The sequence below is a fragment of the Sabethes cyaneus genome, chromosome 2 (genome assembly GCF_943734655.1).
Source record: "Sabethes cyaneus chromosome 2, idSabCyanKW18_F2, whole genome shotgun sequence".
NCBI classification, from domain to species: Eukaryota; Metazoa; Arthropoda; class Insecta; order Diptera; family Culicidae; genus Sabethes; species Sabethes cyaneus.
In genome coordinates, this window is record NC_071354.1 from 108,650,507 (window position 1) to 108,666,690 (window position 16,184).

Genomic DNA, 16,184 nt, shown 5'->3' on the forward strand with positions numbered 1-16,184 from the left:
ACCAATTGATCGGATAATCGATTTGGAAAATATTGAAAATATAGAAAACTATTGATTTTCAATGCGCGTCATTGAAAAATTGAAAATAACTCTTACTCGGTCGTACTAAAAATTGTCGCTTTGTTATTGGTTGGAATAATTTCCAATTATTATCGAACAAGTCTTGGTACAATTCGAGAATCAATGAGAAAGTCGATGGAAAATTGCATTTAATTCAACTATAGCAAAGTTACAAGAAAACTAAATGAAATTCTACCATTTCTCCTTGATTGCTATTTGCCTTGATAATTCCTTACTGTGCTGTACCACGCTCCTCTCCCAGTTGGTTTCGAGGTATGACGCTGGCCTAACAAGCCAGTCGTCGTATGTTCGAATCTCGACTGGGAGAGGCTGTTAGAGTCAATACGATCGTAGCAACTGGCCATGCAATTGTCCTGCACTCTATCAGCTGGCTGCGAAATCTGTTGTGTAAAAAAACAGAAGGTCAAGTTTCGATAACGGAATGTAGCACCTAGGCTTTGCTTTGCTTTTGCTGTACCACCAACGGCAACACGAGCGGTGCCGCAGTTAGTTTAATTTCAATAATCGTCACACTGAAAAATTGTCTGCCATGAATAAGTGACAGCAATTAAAATCAAGTTAACACCAAATTAAACACTAATTCGCCGCAACAAATGCGCAGGAAAACGCGTTAAAACTAAACCCAATCGTTTGTTTTAAGAAATATCGCTGGTTCAATAAACTTTATTGTGATCAGCGGAGAACAACAATCTTTCATCTATACCTTTAAAAATGGATTTCTGTCTGTCTGTCTGTCTGTGAAGGTTCTTATGATGGTTAGAGACTCTTGTCCCAATAAGAGGAGAGGCTCCCATACAAATGAATTTCCTCATAACTCTAGAACTAATCAAGCAAATGGAACCAAATTTGGCATGTGGGTGTTTTTGGTGACATTTTTTATGGTGAATTGAGACCCCTCCCCTCTTTATGACATACACACATACATATACGCACATAGATGCATACATGCATACATACATACATACATACATACATACATACATACATACATACATACATACGCGAACGCGAATGGTATATGACATTCGGCCCGCAAGACCTTCTTTCAATTTTCAGTTTTTCGAGTGATTTCAATACCTTTATACTATATATTTATATAGTACAAAGGCAAAACCAAGGGGTCGGACACTCAGCACATAGTGCCGCGGTACTGCAGAGATATCAAGCGCACACCTCTAAAGCCTTATAAAAATAACATTTATAGGGCTTTACACACCTCCGGTTCAATTTTACACCAGCGTCAAGCTAGGGAATAAAGCCTCTTCCAGCTTATAAAAATTCAAGGTTGCCAGAAAATTATTATTAGAGCAAATTACCAACCAAACAGCGCCATCTATGAGATTCCCAAATACAGAAGCCTTTTCGAAAATCAAAGAACCGGTTCGGGTTTATTCGCGTTGACGAACGTAAGCTGCTGCCAACTCCAAAAGTTTACTGTAGGGGTGAAGCGAAATAGGAATTTCTTAAAGAGCGCAAGAGATCGAAACATTTTGGCAGATTTTCACCCACACGTACATACGGGCATTTTTATGAGAGTGCAAGAGATCGTTTAATGCCGTCAACGCGAATTCTTTAGCTAAAATTCGGTAGCCAAGAAACCTACCATCCAGCGACATCTACAAAACCAGCGCCAAAACAAACGCTAAGGTTTCTAGGAACAATTCACAAATTACGTAAGACAGCACTCAACAATACAAAAAAAATATCGCGTAGGCGGTCGGAAAGCAAAGAAACGAGCTGATACGAAAACGACATCTGTACGTTCGACATAAATGCATTTTCGGAGGAACGTTTGGATATTTCTAAATAGAATTAACAAAAGGGCGAATGTCGCAAACTTAAACAAAACGGGTGAGAGTCATTTTTTGCTGGACCAGCATAGAAAAATCAACCCTCACTCGATTTGTTTACGCTTGCGACATTCGCCCTTTTGTTAATTCTATCTTCATTTGCTAATTGATTATAAGGGTGATTGATTACTAGTAATCGGGGGTAATCAGTAAAGTAATCAAAAGTAATTTTTTTAAAAGGCGCGTAGTAATCATTGCTGTTGGAAACCCCTTGGTTTTCGCCAAAGAAGGAAAGCAGTAATTTGCGGTTTTGTCACTAACAAGAATTAGAGTGACTATATACAGAGTGGCGACAATGTCCAAATTGGAATGATAATTATTTGTCAGTGTCATTCCAATCGAGCAGACGACCTATCCAACGCGTATACAGGAAAGAGAAAGAAAAACCTTGGAAAAACCGCATTGCATACATTTGGGATGACTTGTCGCCACTCTGTATATAGTCACTCTAACAAGAATGACATTAGCTGCGGATCGGTTATGCAGGAGTGAGAGGGGAGCGAAGAGTGGAGGAGAGTAGAGTGACTATATATAGAGTGGCGACATGTCATCCCAAAAGTATGCAATGCTCTAGCAATGCTTATTTTCTTTCTGTTTCCTGCATACGTGTTGGATTGGTCGTCTGCTCGATTGGAATGACACTGCCAGATAATTTTCATTCCAATTTTGACATTATCTATATATAGTCACTCTAGAGGAGAGGATCCGGGAGTTTGATATTTGAGGTTTTTGATATTATTCCTACTGCAAACAGCCTCAGCGAGGGCCCTAGCTAATTTCAAAAAGTGAAGATTTGGTATAAAGTTTTATCCATCCTTTGCGCTCTTTAACAAACCTGTGCACCTACTTCACAAATAGAACAAACTTGGGCAGGTGGCAGCACCGTTTCGCTCACATAGCGAATTGTGTCTGGGCCTTAAAAGCGGCATCTGTAAGCACCTATTTAAAAAAACGTGATACCAGGTACAACAAGCCAACTCGGAAATATATCTAAAAAAATTATATGAAACATTGAAAAACACATGAATGACCCTTCACCATGTGGAGTGGCGCCTTCAACGAGACAACAGGAATCGAGATATTTAAGTTTTACTAACAAATTCGCATAACGATGGAGGTAAAAAAGTTATATGAAAATTTTTATATGAAACATGGAAAAACACATGAATGGCTCTATGCCAGATCTGTTGCATATACCTAGACCCTTCACCATGTGGAGTGGCGCCTTCAACGAGACAACAGGAATCGAGATATTTAAGTTTTACTAACAAATTCGCATACCGATGGAGGTACTTAAAAAAGTAATCTGAAAATTTTTATATGAAACATGGAAAAACACATGAATGGCTCTATGTCAGATCTATTGCATATACCTAGACCCTTCACCATGTGGAGTGGCGCCTTCAACGAGACAACAGGAATCGAGATATTTAAGTTTTACTAACAAATTGGCATACCGATGGAGGTACTTAAAAAAGTTATCTGAAAATTTTTATATGAAACATGGAAAAACACAAGAATGGCTCTATGTCAGATCTGTTGCATATACCTAGACCCTTCACCATGTGGAGTGGCGCCTTCAACGAGACAACAGGAATCGAGATATTTAAGTTTTACTAACAAATTCGCATACCGATGGAGGTACTTAAAAAAGTAATCTGAAAATTTTTATATGAAACATGGAAAAACACATGAATGGCTCTATGTCAGATCTGTTGCATATACCTAGACCCTTCACCATGTGGAGTGGCGCCCTCAACGAGACAACAGGAATCGAGATATTTAAGTTTAACTAACAAATTGGCATACCGATGGAGGTACTTAAAAAAGTAATCTGAAAATTTTTATATGAAACATGGAAAAACACATGAATGGGTCTATGCCAGATCTGTTGCATATACCTAGACCCTTCACCATGTGGAGTGGCGCCCTCAACGAGACAACAGGAATCGAGATATTAAGGTTTAACTAACAAATTGGCATACCGATGGAGGTACTTAAAAAAGTAATCTGAAAATTTTTATATGAAACATGGAAAAACACATGAATGGCTCTATGTCAGATCTGTTGCATATACCTAGACCCTTCACCATGTGGAGTGGCGCCCTCAACGAGACTACAGGAATCGAGATATTTAAGTTTTACTAACAAATTGGCATACCGATGGAGGTACTTAAAAAAGTAATCTGAAAATTTTTATATGAAACATGGAAAAACACATGAATGGCTCTATGCCAGATCTGTTGCATATACCTAGACCCTTCACCATGTGGAGTGGCGCCCTCAACGAGACAACAGGAATCGAGATATTAAGTTTTAACTAACAAATTGGCATACCGATGGAGGTACTTAAAAAAGTTATCTGAAAATTTTTATATGAAACATGGAAAAACACATGAATGGCTCTATGTCAGATCTGTTGCATATACCTAGACCCTTCACCATGTGGAGTGGCGCCCTCAACGAGACAACAGGAATCGAGATATTTAAGTTTTACTAACAAATTGGCATACCGATGGAGGTACTTAAAAAAGTAATCTGAAAATTTTTATATGAAACATGGAAAAACACATGAATGGGTCTATGCCAGATCTGTTGCATATACCTAGACCCTTCACCATGTGGAGTGGCGCCCTCAACGAGACAACAGGAATCGAGATATTAAGGTTTAACTAACAAATTGGCATACCGATGGAGGTACTTAAAAAAGTTGTCTGAAAATTTTTATATGAAACATGGAAAAACACATGAATGGCTCTATGTCATATCTGTTGCATATACCTAGACCCTTCACCATGTGGAGTGGCGGCTTCAACGAGACAACAGGAATCGAGATATTAAGGTTTAACTAACAAATTGGCATACCGATGGAGGTACTTAAAAAAGTTATCTGAAAATTTTTATATGAAACATGGAAAAACACATGAATGGCTCTATGTCAGATCTGTTGCATATACCTAGACCCTTCACCATGTGGAGTGGCGCCCTCAACGAGACAACAGGAATCGAGATATTTAAGTTTAACTAACAAATTCGCATACCGATGGAGATACTTAAAAAAGTAATCTGAAAATTTTTATATGAAACATGGAAAAACACATGAATGGCTCTATGTCAGATCTGTTGCATATACCTAGACCCTTCACCACGTGGAGTGGCGGCTTCAACGAGACAACAGGAATCGAGATATTTAAGTTTTACTAACAAATTGGCATACCGATGGAGGTACTTAAAAAAGTAATCTGAAAATTTTTATATGAAACATGGAAAAACACATGAATGGCTCTATGTCAGATCTGTTGCATATACCTAGACCCTTCACCATGTGGAGTGGCGCCCTCAACGAGACTACAGGAATCGAGATATTTAAGTTTTACTAACAAATTGGCATACCGATGGAGGTACTTAAAAAAGTAATCTGAAAATTTTTATATGAAACATGGAAAAACACATGAATGGCTCTATGCCAGATCTGTTGCATATACCTAGACCCTTCACCATGTGGAGTGGCGCCCTCAACGAGACAACAGGAATCGAGATATTAAGTTTTAACTAACAAATTGGCATACCGATGGAGGTACTTAAAAAAGTTATCTGAAAATTTTTATATGAAACATGGAAAAACACATGAATGGGTCTATGCCAGATCTGTTGCATATACCTAGACCCTTCACCATGTGGAGTGGCGCCCTCAACGAGACAACAGGAATCGAGATATTAAGGTTTAACTAACAAATTGGCATACCGATGGAGGTACTTAAAAAAGTTGTCTGAAAATTTTTATATGAAACATGGAAAAACACATGAATGGCTCTATGTCATATCTGTTGCATATACCTAGACCCTTCACCATGTGGAGTGGCGGCTTCAACGAGACAACAGGAATCGAGATATTAAGGTTTAACTAACAAATTGGCATACCGATGGAAGTACTTAAAAAAGTAATCTGAAAATTTTTATATGAAACATGGAAAAACACATGAATGGCTCTATGTCAGATCTGTTGCATATACCTAGACCCTTCACCATGTGGAGTGGCGCCTTCAACGAGACAACAGGAATCGAGATATTAAGGTTTAAATAACAAATTGGCATACCGATGGAGGTACTTAAAAAAGTTATCTGAAAATTTTTATATGAAACATGGAAAAACACATGAATGGCTCTATGTCAGATCTGTTGCATATACCTAGACCCTTCACCATGTGGAGTGGCGGCTTCAACGAGACAACAGGAATCGAGATATTAAGGTTTAACTAACAAATTGGCATACCGATGGAGGTACTTAAAAAAGTTATCTGAAAATTTTTATATGAAACAGTCTGCTTCGAATAAGTGAAATAAAATTGATTTGAGAATTTGTGAGTATATTATTTATAATATGTCTCAGTATTGCGGCGCTTATAATAAATCCTCCAGCTGCGGCGGTGCGAGGGGCAAGACACTGTCGAAAATATATTACTTTTCCTTATGGAAATATTTTTCCAACCTTAATATTTTGACCTTTCCCACCCATAATATAACCGAAAGCCCTATAAAGTTACATTTATTTATACATTTATAGGGTTTTAATAGAGCCTAATATATTAATATTATGATAATATTATGAAGTGTCTTGCCCCTCGGGCGGTGGTAACGCGCTCAACCGCAAAATTAAAATTTAAGTTTTCTGGTTTGTGGTTCAACAAAATACAAGGGGTCGGTCGCTCGGCACAGCCGTTTTTATGTTAGGCGACTTGAAACGAGCCGAACTGTGCCGGTGCTGTACCGAAAGTGCCGAACTGCAAGATTTGTTAAATTCGTTAAAATCTGATAGATCTGGCAACCGTGCGAGATGATTTTGACAAATGGCAGTGCTCCCATTTCATATGTAAAATTGAACCGGAGGTGTGTAAAGCCCTATAAATGTTATTTTTATAAGGCTTTAGAGGAGTGCCGCTTGATATCTCTGCAGTGCCGGGGCACTATGTGCTGAGTGTCCGACCCCTTGACAAAATATCAGTTTTGTAGCATGTTTGTGGTGGAAAACAATTGATTTGGTATATTTTCAAATACTAAATTACTATAATAAATCATGCGGTTATGTGAAGATTTTTCTTGCAATCTGCAATATATGAACGTGATATATAAGCGCAATTCTCGGATCGGAAGCGCGCAAAGGATTAACAAAATGAAACTGCAAAGCAGCAAATTACGGATGTTAGGCGGGTTCGGTTTGACACCGGTTGGGATGCAGGAGAGGAACCGTCTACTCGAGTATGAAATTAAACGTTCAATTAGTATTTATTCAATTTTTGAATTCTAAAAGCAATTTCTATAGGGTATTGTAGTTATCGTCGGGCCACTGTTATGGTCGGGCCATCACGATTTTACAGTTTTAGTAACTCTTGATATCTATGATACAACCATTGTAAAACTTCTTACTGTGATAGCTAACTTTTCACAATATTGTGAGTTTCAATCGTGTATTCAAAACACCCGTACTGAATTCAGTTACTAAATCTTACAAAAAAAGTTTTCCAGGCGCAATGAACTTTTCTTCAAGAAATGATTCATGAAATGCAATTATCGAGATAAATTTTGAAAATGTATGAAGTGTGTTATGCTGCACACGAAGACTATAGAAAAAATCCCTCCAGTAAGGTGTTTGGGAAGGCCAAGGTGAAATACTAGAAAAGCGCTATTTGTAAAGGTCGGGCCACTTGATTAGTCATGGTTGGGCCACCATAATTTTAAGCGCAGAAGCGCAATAATCGCTAGAGTATGTCACTCACGTGAAATGTGATGAAATAAAGCAAAATTAATACGATAAAAACCTAGATCTTTGTTGTTTTTTTTTTCATTGTAGTTGTACACTTAGGAAAAGGCGATTGTAGCAATATTGATTTTACAAGATCGCCAAAATTTCGCAAAAATGCAATTAAAAATAGGGTATTTGTACCTATATGAGCCGTGGTTCACGGAATTCATTCTTTTCATGTCTCTATATAGAATTTCAATACGTATGTCTTAGATTTTCTGCGATGGCCTAACCTGTACAACATGGCCCGACTATGACAACAATTTTTGTCTTCACGTAAATGCCTATAACTTTTTTATTTTTCAAGCAATCAGTTCAAAACTTTCCGGAAATATACCTTATTCTTAGACCTTCGCAACTATGTATTTAGATTTCCAAAATTCCTTTTGAAAGGAAAATTATTGGCGAATTCCAAAACGTGGCCCAACCACGACGACACTCCCCTATGAATAAAGCAATAACTGGTCATTAAAATGTGTTCTCTGCATTTTTTCTGTTTTGCAGGACACAATGAATATATTCATATGAATATATTCACGAATAAAATTATTATTTTGAGCATTTAAATTGCTTTTGAAATCCAAAAAGCTAACTACGACTATATTCACGACGATGAATAATTCTAGACATCTGTGCATTTTTCTTAGATTCTACACTCAAAATATTCTGCACATAACTAATGGTAAATTTCCATATGAAATTCCAGATAATTATCATGTGTAACATATAAGCACAATCCGCCTAGAAATACACATAAAAATTATACGGATATGAATAGTATGTGCAATTGTACACATAAAAAATATGCGCATATGAATAGTATGTGCAAAACTTTTGCGTACCCATAAATTATAACTGTTTGGCATATAAAGTTCATTAATTGGGCACATTGCAAAAATCTATGTGTGGGGCACATAGAAACTATACGAAAAGTTTTCTCAGTGTAGCTATTTAGACAATTTTAAATTATTGGATGTAGTGATCAAATGAGCTCTAAATTTGGCAATATTTAAGAAGATAATATGGAGGAACTGTTGTTGGATATGATGCTTGCATGGTATTCGAACTTTTGATTAACTTTTCATTTGTATACCCACATGTAAGAGGTTTCCAATCTTTTGTTTTCATTTCTTATACTAATCTATTTTACTCTCCTTAGACACAATGATCAAACAGATGGAATTATTCGTGACGCGAAATTTGTTCATGTACGTCACAGAAACGTCCCAGTTGGCTTCGAGGTATGACGGTGGCCTAATAAGCTGGGAGAGGCTGTTAGAGTCAATAGGATCGTAGCAACTGGCCCTGCAATTGTTCTGCACTCTAACAGCTGGCTGCGAAGTTTGTCGTATAAAAACAGAATATCAAGTTTCGATAACGGAATGTTGCACCTAGGCTTTGCATTGTATTACGTCACAGAAACGATGCCAGTTATGGTTACAGACGAGGGGCAAGACACTTCATAATATTATCATAATATTAATATATTAGGCTCTATTAAAACCCTATAAATGTATAAATAAATGTAACTTTATAGGGCTTTCGGTTATATTATGGGTGGGAAAGGTCAAAATATTAAGGTTGGAAAAATATTTCCATAAGGAAAAGTAATATATTTTCGACAGTGTCTTGCCCCTCGGTTACAGGCAACTTTAACATTGATTTTTTAAAGCCTGAAAACTTGGAGTTTGTGGATTTCATGAAGAAATTCCTGCGACTGGAGTCCTCGAATTCCTCGCATCTTGCCATCCTCGGAGCTTCTTGCATTAATCTCACTTTAGCCCGGAACATCAAACTGAAGTGTATAAATTACAAAACATCTCTATTCAATCATCGACCAGTTCTGTCGATGGTAGAATAATTCACATCACCAATAAACGGTCCTTTTCAGGGCCAACAAATTATCTGAGAAGAGTTAGTAAGATTTTCAAAATCATGATGCAACAAAGAGACTTACGTTGTCCTACGTCACCTATGCGGTCGTGTCTTGTGCACAACCCCTCTGCTTTTATGCGATGGCCTTGCGTTTGGCAAACATTTCTGGAGGGCGCTACCGACAGATTTTACCGATTTTACCACCCCATCGACATCTCTATATCGAGCTGCAGTGAACGTCAGCGACAGCATGTTCTGGGCTCAAAATTTGACAGTGGGCCCAAATCAGAGTGAAACGCAGTGCTGACATGCTATCTCATTTTCGCACACACGAGATGTTGGCGGCGAAAACATGGTTGTCTGCCGATGGGGTGGTGGAAAACTAATAGCGAATTCATAAATTAACCTGGGTTCGTGCTAACTCGAACCCGAAATTTATGAACGTTACGGGCAGTTTGACAGATCGACCCGTAAACCGTAATGCTAGACAGTTTTAACCTGCCGCTGACGTTTACTGCAGTTCGATATAGAGATGTCGATGGGTTGTTTTCCACCGACTGTTCGAGGGGTGCTCTATTGAAGGATTACTCGTAGATTACACAAAAACCTTTTACACACTTTTCGTCAATTACCTGGTAGTCTGTTCTCTGTGCTATAAATGTAAAGTCTGGACGACTGTCTTCAAGTAGTTCCAATCGATTTGTCAAAAGTCATTCCAATCGAACATGGATGAATGTTTGTAAAATTCTCTGTGTTTAAACTCAAGCAGAATGTCAAACAGTACTTCATTTTTGAAGAAAATGTTCCAGATTTAACAGTTCAAGAGCAACATTTCAATAGGGCCCAAGTGCAAAATATAAAAAAACTGGTTTTTTGGTTATATTTAAAGCTTTTTTAAGTATCTATAATAATACCAAACATCATAGCGATTTGAAAACTTTATGAGTCTTAAAAAGCAAATTTGAAAAAGCCTTATGTGAAAACTGGCAACAAAGTTTTCATTTTGTGCTTTGGCCCTTCTGTATGAGAAAGCCTATACGCAGTTTGTATTTTGTTTTGCATTCGGCCCTATTTTTGTTGTGGGATTTCTATCCAGCTTTTTACGCGCTATAATGGTGGCCGCTATAAGTTGTGTTCGTAATATGCGAACAATCTTTTTGACAACTCTGCATACATCAAATCTGGCACTCTTCTCTTGCAACACTACCGTGCTCTTTCTTTCGTTTACGTCAAAGAAGGAAAGCAAAACTGTGCGAAATGTAAACAAAACTATTGCCTTCCTTCTTTTGCATAAACGAAAGAAAGAGCAACACTGCCGTACAGGAGAAGAGTGCCCAGTTTTGATGTATGCAGAGTTGTCAAAAAGATTGGTCACATATTACGAACACAATTTTTAGCGTCCGCCATTATAGCGCGTAAAAAGCTGGATACGCATAGTGGCGAATAATCACTGGCCATCTCCGGTTAAGTACGTCTAGTAAGTAATAAATACACATTTTTTGGATTTCCGTTGGTAATTAATTGTTAACAATGCAAATTAAATATTTTAGAAACAGCCAGTTCTGCAGTTGCTGCTGTGAAGATGATCCCCGCCGTACAATTGCGCGGAAGAGCCCGTATTCGGGTTTCAAACGATAAAAAAAACATTACGTTGTTACCTGCATAAATAACACGGCCTTTCACAGCGACATGTTTAGTACTTAAGCCTACAACAAACATTTAAGTTACTTTCCGGCTTACACGAAAAAAGCTATTTCGCTGTATGTATATATCACCTGTGGAGGACCGGACAGAGTTCGTTAGTTGCGCTCCCGAGACATTTACGTGATGCACTTGCACGCTGTGGTGAGTTAGAAATGCTAATGAATGAACTGCAGCATTGCTTCAAACTACCAATAGCGACTGCCACCGAATATGAAACGGAAGTGGAAACCGAAGGCTTATCCTGCAAAACAGTTTTTATGAAGAGTATCCACAAACATCAACTTTGCTGGAAATTGAAGAACCGGAAAATTTTCAAGATATCATCTCGAGGAGGACACATCAAACATCGGTGGAGTCGTTAATGACTTGGAATCGTAGTTTGAGCTGGAAGATAGATGCTAATAGTCTAAAACTAACTGGAAAGGAAATTGTTATTGCGGAGTTTCCACCTATTTCCAACCAGCAGTTGATAACCTTGGACCGCTCTTCGATGCTGGTTCGCTTTTTGTGAATCTAATTTCGTAACCGACCTAGCTCATAAAAGTTGTAATCGATGGCCAGTTTATCGATAGCAACAATACCAACATTTGAGTCCTCCGCGAAAAATAGTGATAAATTTATGGCTTGTCCAAATATAATTATGTGTAGTTACATCCACCATACTTGCAAAGTACTCCAGGTTTTATTCAAGATGTATCAAAATTGTTTTTTGTGGCGCTTCTGGAACGCGAAACGAAATGATTCAAATTGGAGACAGCAAGTTTGAATTCTTAACGTAAACCAACACATTTTCCCGCACCTCACGGGTAACACGTTCCGCTTCACAAACCTGTTCAACGGAGCTGGCAAATTTGCCGATGAAATTAAACCCCAACTTTTCTAGTAGAAATAAAAAAGCTGATCGATGTCCCAGTCAAGGTGAGTTAAAATAGGTGATCTAGTTTTCACAGTTTGTAGAACAGAAGTGCGCGGAACGATTGGTTAGCAACCATCGACGTTGTTTATACATTCAACAGTTTCCACTTTGAAAATTTCGGTGATCGTCAATGGTAACCCAGCGAGGGTGAAAAAAAATTTGAACATCAGAAAACCTCTCTTGACTAACCTTGGTCCCAGTTAGGAATTTTTAACATTTTCTATCCGTTGCTTCAAAACAACACGATAAAAAAAAGGGCCAAACGCGAAACGTTGTCTAAAAACAGGCCCAACGCCAAAATCTTATCACCACTGATAGTAAATAAAAGCCTCATGCAGAGATGCCATATTTTCTAAAAAAAAATGTCTGCAACTGCTCGAAAACCGAAGCAATCGAGCAGTTTTCCGGCTACTCGAATTTTCTGGTTTAAAAATAATCTGCGAAAATCTGCACACTTTTTTAGGAAGTCTGTGAAAGTTTAAAGAGCTTCGAACAAAAATCTGCACCAAAACAATAAAAGTCAGAAAAACTGCAAATACAGCAAAGTTTCGTTAATTGGTGGTTCGTTAATTGGGCGTTCGCTAATTGGGCTATGTGACAACTTGAATGTCAAAATTGTATGGAATTTTCGAGTTTAGAATTTTCTAACAACTGTCAGTCGGCCCAATTAGCGAATCAGCTGGAGTGCAGTCGTGGCCCAATTAACGAATTCAGGCTGTATCTGCAAATTTCTAATGATCTGCAAGACCGTTCCAAAAATCTGCAATTTGCAGACAAATCTGCAAATCTGGTATCCCTGGCCTCATGTCAAAGGCCCCAACAACAATTGATAATCAAATCAGCCTTATGAAAAAGTCGTATTACCGAAAGATCTCTGAAAACGGCCCATCGCATATTTTTGCAAATTACAAAGTAAATCAATGTTTTTTCTGCTAGTTGTTGCTTTACACATTAAACTATTATGTTTTTGCATCAAAATGCGACACTCAGTTCTAAGCAACACTGTTTATATCAAATAAGGAGTTAAAAAATGATGCTCAAGTTTCATTATCGATTTTCTCGAAACTGTCAGTTTTGACTTTGGCCTATTTGAAATGTTGCTCTTGAACAGTTGATACTTTATTATCTTTATATACACTGAGAAAACTTTTCATATGTCGACCAACATTTGAAAGGGGCGGATAAGCCAACTGTCAAACAGACCCAGCGAGAGTTATTTTTGGCTGGAGCAGCATAGGAAAGTGAACTCTCACTCGTTCTGTTTGACAGTTGGCTTATCCGCCCCTTTCAAATGTTGGTCGACGTATAGGATAGGAAAAAATCCAATGTCAAATGCAGCCAGTTCGAACTGTCAACTGCAGCCAGTCATTATTATTCGTCAGAAAAGTATTGGTAACTCATGCAAGTTTTCGGCTGGTAGTGCTTTAGGAAAACTTGACAAAAGTTGAAGTTCCGATTTATTGCATGTTTCATACAGAATTTTTGCAAAAGCTGATGTACCCATAGATCAACTAGCAGCAAAAAATGTCACTCCAAGATAGGTTTGCCAAGTCTGAAAATTACAAAAACCGGCCCGTCGGTCCTGCCTTCAAAAAATGCGGAAGGGGGGGGGGGGCAAGGGTAAGTCGCTTAGAACATTGAGGGAAGCTCAATTTAGGGAACAGCTGACCTCATTGATTGCAATTGCGGTACACTCATTTCACAGTTTATGGCACACTGTGGCCCACATTTTTGACATTTAAATTTTGAAATGTTAGAAATTGGCAGCCCTGCCAATGTTTGTTAATGTCAAAACGATCAAACGGTCAATCTGAGCGCTGGCGAATTTGACAGGTTTCACATGATCAGCACTTCGGCAGCACAGTAAGGCACAGACTGAACAAAATTTCCATGAAAGAGGTGAACGGAATGTTCTCAGTGACTTACCCTTGGGGGGGGGGGGGGGGGGGAGGGGGTATTGTGGCAGCATACGTTTAGAGAATTTGCCTGGAATGTGTAATGTGCGTTAATGGCATATTATTTGGGTAGTCGCCGAAAGTCGGTTGACAGTTTCCCGTGTAAATGGGATGAACAGTCAGTTGTCGAGATAGCGAACGGTAGGACATCACTGTCGAAACCACAAGCACATTGAATGGATTATTGAAGATTGCTAGTATCAGAGTGACAACTACTTGCTTCTGGTGCTAGTGGACTATTTCATGTATTTTACCGCCAGAAGCAAAGTATTGTCACTGCAAAACTGGCTATCTTCAATAATCCACTGCTCAGGATTGCTAATAAAAAGTACAAATCCGGCTTCACATGTCGGAAAACCGGCCTTTTTGCAGGATTGTCACCGGCTTTGCAAGTGAAAAACCGGTCGGGCCGGCCAAAAACCGGCCACTTGGCAACCCTACTCCAAGACACGCACTTATCACCCTTATCACCACGTCCAATGTAGAGTTCACGAATGCGCTTGAACAGTCAACCAGAAAATGAATACAAACATAACAGGAAAAATAAAAACGGTCAACGCATGAGAAAAAAGACCGTCTTCGTGACTCTCTCTCTCAGGTTTCTATTAGAAATACTCGGAGTTGACCCAGGTAACCAATAAGCATTAAAATAAGCAGTAAATCAGTCGTTTATTAGCATCCCTGGCGTTTTATACTGCAGGTTGTTGTTTATCAGCTTTTTGACTGCATAACTGTTGTAAATTGGCATGCGCAATTCTATTTAAATTCTTCTTGTTGGTAACTAGCTGCAAATAAGCATTGTCAGCACTATAAGAGGGCTAGCAGTAAAGTAGCCGCATATTTTGCCAAAATAGCATTTAAGTAGCATTTAAGGCAACTTAAATGCTTATTGGCTTGCTTTTAAATTGCATTGGAAATGCTTATTGGTTACCTGGGGAGAGATACGCGGAAGCAGCCATCTTGGGAGCCAATCGAGCAGCGAGAATTGTCAAAAGGGAGCCAATCGAACACGCATAGTGTTTGCTTAAATGTTTGATTAACAAGTATTGAAATAGTTATTAAATCTACTTAAGCTATTATCACGCATCTTGAATATTATACTCGGACACAGTGTGTATAAAGCTTTGCACCAAGGGGTCGGACACTCAGCACATTGTGCCCAGGCACTCCAGAGATATCAAGCGGCACACCTCTAAAGCCCTATAAAAATAACATTTATATGGCTTTACACACCTCCGGTTTAGAGTGACTATATACCAGAGTGGCGACAATGTCAAAATTGGAATGTTAATTATCTGTCAGTGTCATTCCAATCGAGCAGACGACCTATCCAACGCGTATGCAGGAAAGAGAAAGAAAAACCTTGGAAAACCCGCATTGCATACATTTGGGATGACTTGTCGCCACTCTGTATATAGTCACTCTACTCCGGTTCAATGTTACAGATGAAATGGGAGCACTGCCAGTTGTCAAAATCATCTCGCACGGTTGCCAGATCTATCAGATTAGAACGAATTTAACAAATCTTGCAGTTCGGCTTGTTTCAAGTCGCCTAACATAAAAACGGCTGTGCTGAGTGACCGACCCCTTGGAATTCGAGCATATTCGACATGTTTTCAAAACGCTTGTTTTCGTCAAATCAAAACAACAAGGTCATAGGGTGCGCGCCTTGCGCGTATGTGAAAGTAAATAGAGTTACCAAATATTCAGATTAAAAATGAATTCGCCTGATCTGAACGAGGTGTTTTTCATATTAGCGGGGGTTGAGTGTATACTTCTGGGCAGATTGTGTTTATATGTGGCACATAATATTTAATCATACGGATTTATGCTTATACTAATGCTTATTGGTTACCTGGGTAGGGCTTTACTGTTAATCTGGGGTGACATTGCGTTTCTTGTTTCGAGTGATTTTGGTTCGTTTCCCCCATTCGTTTAACGTGGTCGAAACGAACCAAAATCACTCGAAACGAGAATTGCTATGTCACCCTTGTTCTCTGTGC

The 16,184-nt window shown here is 38.6% G+C and overlaps 1 protein-coding gene across 1 annotated transcript in view; it reads right to left on the reverse strand.

Annotated features, from left to right (window-relative positions):
* The window catches only part of LOC128737248 (uncharacterized), an 85,540-nt gene extending 73,034 nt beyond the window's left edge, over window positions 1-12,506 (reverse strand). The window contains exon 1 of the mRNA XM_053831852.1: window positions 12,416-12,506. The gene's annotated coding sequence lies outside the window, so the exon portion shown is untranslated. The remainder of the gene's footprint in view (window positions 1-12,415) is intronic.
* Between the last annotated feature and the right edge of the window lie 3,678 nt (window positions 12,507-16,184).